The sequence below is a fragment of the Pelodiscus sinensis genome, chromosome 1 (assembly GCF_049634645.1).
Source record: "Pelodiscus sinensis isolate JC-2024 chromosome 1, ASM4963464v1, whole genome shotgun sequence".
NCBI lineage: Eukaryota > Metazoa > Chordata > Testudines > Trionychidae > Pelodiscus > Pelodiscus sinensis.
Genome location: NC_134711.1, coordinates 136,879,775 through 136,887,152, shown reverse-complemented (window position 1 = coordinate 136,887,152; position 7,378 = coordinate 136,879,775). Strand labels below are relative to the sequence as shown.

Here is a 7,378-nt window from a genome sequence, read left to right as displayed (position 1 = left end):
CATCAGGATGCCTGGGTTCTATTCGGCCTTGCTGCATGTTCTTGGATAACTCACTGAGGCTAAAAGTCACCACTAATTTTGGATGCCTCTGTTATCCCCAGAGTGGAAGCATTCAAAATCAGAGGCCATTTTAGAGAACATGGTACTCAGCCAGATGCCTAAGTTTCCTCATCTGTAAAATGGAGAAAACAATTTCCACCTTGGAGACTTATAGGGAGGGACACTAAATACTATTATTTATCAAACGGGCAGACTGGGGATCAGCCTCGGGATGCAAGGCTTATTTTCAGGGTGAGGATTTAAATTAACAAAAGTAAAGCCATTCAAAAATCATGGGTTCAGATTCATCAATACACTCTACTGCCTTGTTCCTCTCCAGAGACACAAAGCAGCCATAAACTGGCCCCTCCCATATTCTTGGCTGTCTTGCATCATTAGAGCAATCCAAAATGTACTGGTGAATCTGGCTAGTTGTTTACATTTGGAGGGGAATTTGACTATGTTGCATATGTAAGCAGGGGCAGAACTACTGCTTTCTATCAGCCAGCTAAAAGGAGGGCTGGGTGTGTCCACTACAAGGCTGCATCTAGACTGGCATGATTTTGCGGAAATACTTTTAACGGAAAAGTTTTTCCGTTAAAAGTATTTCCACAAAAGAGCATCTAGATTGGCACGGATGCTTTTGCGCAAAAAGTGCTTTTGCACAAAAGCATCCATGCTTAATTTAGACGTGCTTTTGCGCAAGAAAGCACCGATGGCCCTTTTAGCCATTGGGCTTTCTTGCACAAAAAATTAAGGTGCCTGTCTACTCTGGCCCTCTTGTGCAAGTATTCTTGCACAAGAGGGTTTATCCCTGAGCGGGAGCGTCAAAGTATTTGCACAAGAAGCACTGATTTTGTACATTACAAAGTCAGTGTTCTTGTGCAAATTCAAGCGGCCAGTGTAGACAGCTGGCAAGTTTTTACGCAAAAGCAGCTGCTTTTGCGCAAAATCTTCCCAGTCTAGATGCACCCCAATTGTTTAGCTCTGCAAGGAAATTAACTGTTAACTATTGATATGTAAATACAGCTCAGGAGAGAATCTGAGGTGTGGCTATGTAAATCCCATTCAGCCAGGGCTGATGGAGGGTCAGTGTTGGAATGGAATGTGGAGAATTGTAAATAATTTGGGGCTGTTGTGGGGGTCACTAATCATGCTACCCCTAAATGTGGGAACTGTAAAATATGCCACCAGTGCTTGCAGGAGAGACACCACCATCATGGTAAGAGGTCTCGGAGGAACAAGCCTCCCCCCTTCCAGAGTTGAGTGAACTGAGTTGAGGGAAAAGGTTAAAGGGCTTATGTCAGCCTGCTTCATGCCTGCCAGGTGTAAGCTATAAGACTAGCCCAACCTGCTCCTTTTCTCCTGGCTATGTCTAGACTAGCATGATTTTCTGGAAATACTTTTAACGGAAAAGTTTTCTGTTAAAAGCATTTTTAGAAAAAAGCATCTAGATTGGCATGGATGCTTTTCTGCAAAAGCACTTTTTGCGGAAAAGTGTCTGTGGCCAAGCTAGACGTGCTTTTCTGCAAAAAAAGCCCCGACTGCCATTTTCATGATTGAGGCTTTTTTGCGGAAAAAAAATCTCAGCTGTCTACACTGGCCCTTTTGCACAAAAGTTTTGCACAAAAGGGACTTTTGCCCGAATGGGAGCAGAATAGTATTTCTGCAAAAAGCACTGATTTCTTACAGTAGGAAGTCAGTGCTTTTGCGGAAATTCAAGCGGCCAGTGTAGACAGCTGGCAAGTTTTTCCGGAAAAGCAGCTGATTTTCCGGAAAAACTGGCCAGTCTAGACACAGCCTCCTTTGTTTTAAGGGCAGCCCTAAAGCAGACTCCCTGAGGAGTCTTTTCTTTTGCTAGTCCAGTGGAAGCTGGATTCCTTTGCCAGTCCAGCTGGTGTCTAAAGAGTTGAAATCACTGGATACGTCTACACTGGCATGATTTTCCAAAAATGCTTTTAACAGAAAAGTTTTCCGTTAGAAGCATTTTCGGAAAAGCGCGTCTAGATTGGCAGGCTGCTTTTCCGCAAAAGCACTTTTTGCGGAAAAGGGTCCGTGCCAATCTAGACACGGTTTTCCAAAAAAGCCCCGATTGCCATTTTTGCGATTGGGGCTTTTTTTGCGGAAAACAGTACTGTGCTGTCTACACTGGCCCTTTTGCGCAAAAGTCTTTCGGAAAAAGACTTTTGCCCGAACGGGAGCAGCATAGTATTTCTGGAAAAGCAGGTGTGGAGCGGTGACCAGCGGCATCGTGTGGAGCGGTGGCAGGTGAGGAGCAGTGACCAGTGGCGCGGAGCGGCAGCAGACGAGGAGGGGCAGGCCACCAGCGGAGCGTCCGGTGGCGTGGAACGAGACAGCTGGTAGAGTGTGGCGGAGTGTCGTAAGGTGCCCCCTATCTATTCCCCCACCCCCATTTCTACCCAGGTTGGGAGGTGAAACCCTGCGGGTGAACTTTGGGACTCTGGGTGGCACAGACCAGGGACAGAAACTTTTGGGGTGTCAGACTCTTTGGACTTCAGGTGATTCTTGGCTGGGGGGCAGGGCTTAGCTCATGTTTGGGTTATGAACTCTGTGTGTGGTGTTTCCCCCAAGTTAATGCCATATGACTTCTCTCTCTGTTTCATTAAATGTTCCTTTCCTACACTCAGACTCAGTGCTTGCGAGTGGGGAAGCATTGCCTCTCAGAGGCACCCAGGGGGTGTGTGAAGTTCCCAGATTACTGGGTGGGGGCTCGAGCCGGTTCTGTGTGAGATGGACCCGAAGATATTGAACCCAGTCCTGGTTACTGCCAGGCCTACCCGGCAGAAGGGATACACACAGTTAAAACAAATACAACTTAATAACAGCAATTGCAGCCCTGCAATCACTTGATGCAGGGGTGACCATACTCAGGAATAAACCAGCTCTCTTCAGAGAGATGACACGTGTGGTAAATTTCTTAAGTGTTTGTGGTTGCTGTTGCAGTGCCAACCCCCTATGCTATAGTAACAGTAATGGGACACAGTCTGATTAGCTCAGACCTAACTTTAGGCTACATTGAGAAAGGCCTTTACAAAACCAAATGAGTCAAATCTTGAGGTTCTTTTTCAGGAGGAGGAATCTATGACAGGATTGCCTATGAGAGCAGAGGCCTCAACTTCATTACCCAGGAGGGATGTTCCACTACTGGGTTTCTTACCCAAGCAAAAATATCCTTGATTCCACTAGGAATTTTGCCTGCTTAAAAAAAATGGGTAAAGACTCAGGGTATGACCTGGGGGCTACGTCTACACTGGCCCCTTTTCCGGAAGGGGCATGTAAATTTCTCTAGTCGTCGTAGGGAAATCCGCGGGGGATTTAAATATCCCCCGCGGCATTTAAATAAAAATGTCCGCCGCTTTTTTCCGGCTTTTAAAAAAGCCGGAAAAGAGCGTCTAGACTGGCCCCGATCCTCCGGAAAAAGTGCCCTTTTCCGGAGGGTCTTATTCCTACTTCGAAGTAGGAATAAGACCCTCCGGAAAAGGGCACTTTTTCCGGAGGATCGGGGCCAGTCTAGACGCTCTTTTCCGGCTTTTTTAAAAGCCGGAAAAAAGCGGCGGACATTTTTATTTAAATGCCGCGGGGGATATTTAAATCCCCCGCGGATTTCCCTACGACGACTAGAGAAATTTACATGCCCCTTCCGGAAAAGGGGCCAGTGTAGACGTAGCCAATATGAATGGAAATATTTTCATTATTTCTTTTTCTCTGCTAGTAGGTAGGTGTCTGCCATCCAGATAATTGTGGAGCTTCTTAATTAAAATTAAAACTGCTTTCCTGTATAAACCTGGTTTAATCCCTTCCCTAGAAATCCAGAAACAAAGGGGCTGTGTCAACACTGGCATGATTTTGCGCAAAAGTGCCCGCTTTTGCGCAAAAACATGCTGCTTGTCTATACTGGCTGCGAGTTCTTGCGCAAGAACACTGATGTTCTAATATGTGAAATCAGTGCTTCTTGCGCAAGAACTATGACGCTCCCGCTCAGGAATAAGCCCTCTTGCTCAAGTGTTCTTGCGCAAGAGGCCAGTGTAGACAGGCAACATGAATTTCTTGCGCAAGAAAGCCCGATGGCTAAAATGACCATCGGAGCTTTCTTGTGCAAAAGAGCGTCTACACTGGCATGGATGCTTTTGGGCAAAAGCACATCTCTTGCGCAAAAGCACATGCCACTGTAGACGCTCTCTTGCACAAATACTTTAATGCAAAAACTCTTGCGTTAAAAGTATTTGTGCAAAATCTTGCCAATGTAGATGTAGCCAGGGAGAACTATCCTTAGTAAGGAAATGGCAAGCCATAGAACTAGCTAGCTGAACACCTCTCAGACATTAATGTGTACAGTAGACTTCCAATAATCCGGTACCTTTGAGACCTAGGTGGTGCCAGATTATCGGATATGCTGGAGTATCGGGAGGTCCCGGTACAGCTGCATGGGTTAATAGCTGGCCGGACCCGATCTCTCTCTCCCTCCCCTCTCCTTTCCCCTAGTTGAAGCAAAATGCTCTTCTCCATGCTGTAACTCGATCCCCCTCCCCTTTCCCCTTCACTGAAGCAAAACACTCTTCTCCATGCTGTAACCGAATCCCACTCCCCGCCGCCCCAACCTTATGTTCAGTCCTGGTACAGCCGACGTGTGCTGAGCGGCCAGCTTTTTAATCAGCTGGATGGGACACTTGACATTTTGATGCCGGTGTATTGGGAGTGCTGGACAATTGGGTGCCGGACTATTGGAGTTTTACTGTATATCCTCCGAACACCTTTGTGAGATAGGGCAGTGCTATTATCCCTGGCTTACACAGGGAGACAAGGCCCAGATCTTGAAAGACATTTGGGTAACTAAGTCCCATTAATTGATTGAAATCAATAAGAGTTTGGCACCTAAATATTTTTGAGGATCTGGTTCTAAGGGACTTAGCCAAAGTCACAGAGGACATCTGTGGCAGAGCAGGGAATTGAATTGCTGATTTCTTGACTCCCAGGCTAGATATTAGCCCCCAAGTTGGTAGGTAAGGCCTTGCACTGAGGTAGAAGGGAAATGGATTTAATATGCAAGGGTATGTCTACACCACCACCCTAGTATGTCCACAAGGAGTACAGGTAGTTCGGAATAGGAAGCCTAGTCCAAACTACCTAGTTCGTGCCACGTGTAGCCGCGGGAATGGAGTCCAAACTAGCGGACATTTAAAAATGGCGGCGCCCAGCAACATGCAAATGAAGCCCGGGAAATTCAAATCCTGGGCTTCATTTGCAACTCCGGTGGACTACATTACCACCCTAGTTCGAACTAGGGTGGTAGTGTAGACATACCCCAAGCGAGCACGTTCAGACTCAGTATTCTCCTGCTCTGGCTGGTTAGAATAATTGGACCCTCTTCTCTCTCTCTATGTCCATCTCATCCTTTTCAAATTTTCAATTAACATGCCTTCTCACAGAAGGAGAGGAGATGGGGAAAGCATGAGAGAGAGAGAAAAGACCAAACAAGAAAAAAAGAAGAATAGAAAGAAATAGAGAAATACGGGAAAGAAAGAAAATGAAAATGAAGGGGGGAGTGTAAATTGAATTCCAAAACAGCAATCTCAGATGTGAAGAGTCTTATTTCTAAGGCACAGTAAGGATAATCGTATCTAATAGCATCACAGGAAATGAACTCTAGTCCAGTAGCATGGATTGAGCCATGCCATGTGATAACGGGGCTACCAGGAATTTCAGTTTTTGCTGTTGCAGAGAGAGCATATTAAGAGATTTTCTATATAGATGATGTTTTCTACCACCAGTACAGTCATTGAGTCATGAAAGAAATAATAGAAATATTGCTTTAATCTTTACTTTTACTTCCTTCTGACTAAAAGGGGGGGAGCACACAATCTGAGGACAAAGGTAGCTGCAATCTGAGATGCATAATAATAGCAACATAAGCCTCCAAGGTCCACAGGGATGGAGATGCTTGGGCTGGGGTCCATGGGAATATGTTCTTAAACTAAATGCATAGAAGTGTGGGACAGGGCTACATAGGGTTCTATGAGGCTTTCACACATAGGACTGTAGGTACACTTCTTTTCAGGGAGTAAATAGAAATGGGAAGAGGGGGGTTTGCCATCCAGATTCTGTGGAAATAGTGGTGCAGGACCTTGATCTAGGGCTAATGGAACAGAGATATAGCCTTAATTTGGGGTCCCTTGAAACTGGATTGGCCCCATGTACTTTTTCATGTACGGAGTCACTGAGTGCACTGGCAGCTCCCTGACTTCATTCCTCCCAAGGCTGAAAATCGCTGACATTTTTTGACATGTTTTCTTTATGAATGGGCAGTTCTGCTGAACTCTGCCTGAACTGGTCTTGCACAGCCTCCAAATCTGAGCACAACATTTATCTTTTCCTTTGATAAAGCACGTGAATTGCTGTGGCAGTCTTCTTCCAGGCAATAATTAGGGTTGGGACAAATAAGGGCAGCTAGAGTTTTGGCTATGGGTGCTGAGAGAATGGTATGCAAACTCCATAACCCGCAGAACCACATTCATGTGCCAGACAGCTGAAGCTGCACCTTTCATAACATTCTAAACATTCCCACCAATCACGTGTGGTACTCAAAACTACATATCAAAAATGGGATGAGAAAAGACTTTTAGATTTAACCCTCAAAATTGTCATCCTACCAAGAGGCCTGGCCATCTTCAGCTCCTCATCCTGCCTGGCCCCTCCAATAGGTTAACCAGATCTCATTTGAGTACAGGGCTGGGTGGATAATTGATTTTTCCATTTACAGGACAATCTGAAAAATTGAAAAAGAAAAAAACAATTGGTTCAGGCCAAATTGATACTGGAATTTTTTCAGAATTTTCAATCAAACTGAAAAAGTTGAAACACTTCTGTTTCACCTCACAGGCCTAGAGTGAGAAAAGTAGGGTGAGAATTGGATAGCCCATCAGTTAGGGCACTCTGCAGATTACCTATCCCTGCGCTGGCACAGGTATTTGCACCCACATGTCCCCTTGTGTGTCAGAACTACTGGGAGAGAACATATTCCTCTTTCCCAGTGACTATGCATATAGCTCATACATAGTAAAACAGTTTCAACAGGAACGACAGAGAGGCCAACACTAAAATACCCTGTAGCCTGAGAATTTGGGCATTCAGTGGGGAAGGCCACTTTTCAAGTGATTTAAGTTATTTCTTTATAGCAGAAACTCAGACCTGGGTCTCTCACCTCAGAGGTGGGCACCAGGGCTGGAAAGGGGACCTTACCATTGCCTTTGGTGAGTGGCACCTCAATCTTCTTGTAAATCTAGCAAAACAATCAAAGGCTGCGTCTAGACTGGCATGATTT

The 7,378-nt window shown here is 45.5% G+C and overlaps 1 long non-coding RNA gene across 1 annotated transcript in view; it reads right to left on the bottom strand.

Annotated features, from left to right (window-relative positions):
* Nucleotides 1-6,339: 6,339 nt before the first annotated feature.
* LOC142819037 (uncharacterized) overlaps nt 6,340-7,378 on the bottom strand; it is a 43,371-nt gene continuing 42,332 nt past the window's right edge. Inside the window, exon 3 of the long non-coding RNA XR_012896727.1 lies at nt 6,340-6,823. This is a non-coding gene — a long non-coding RNA (uncharacterized LOC142819037). The remainder of the gene's footprint in view (nt 6,824-7,378) is intronic.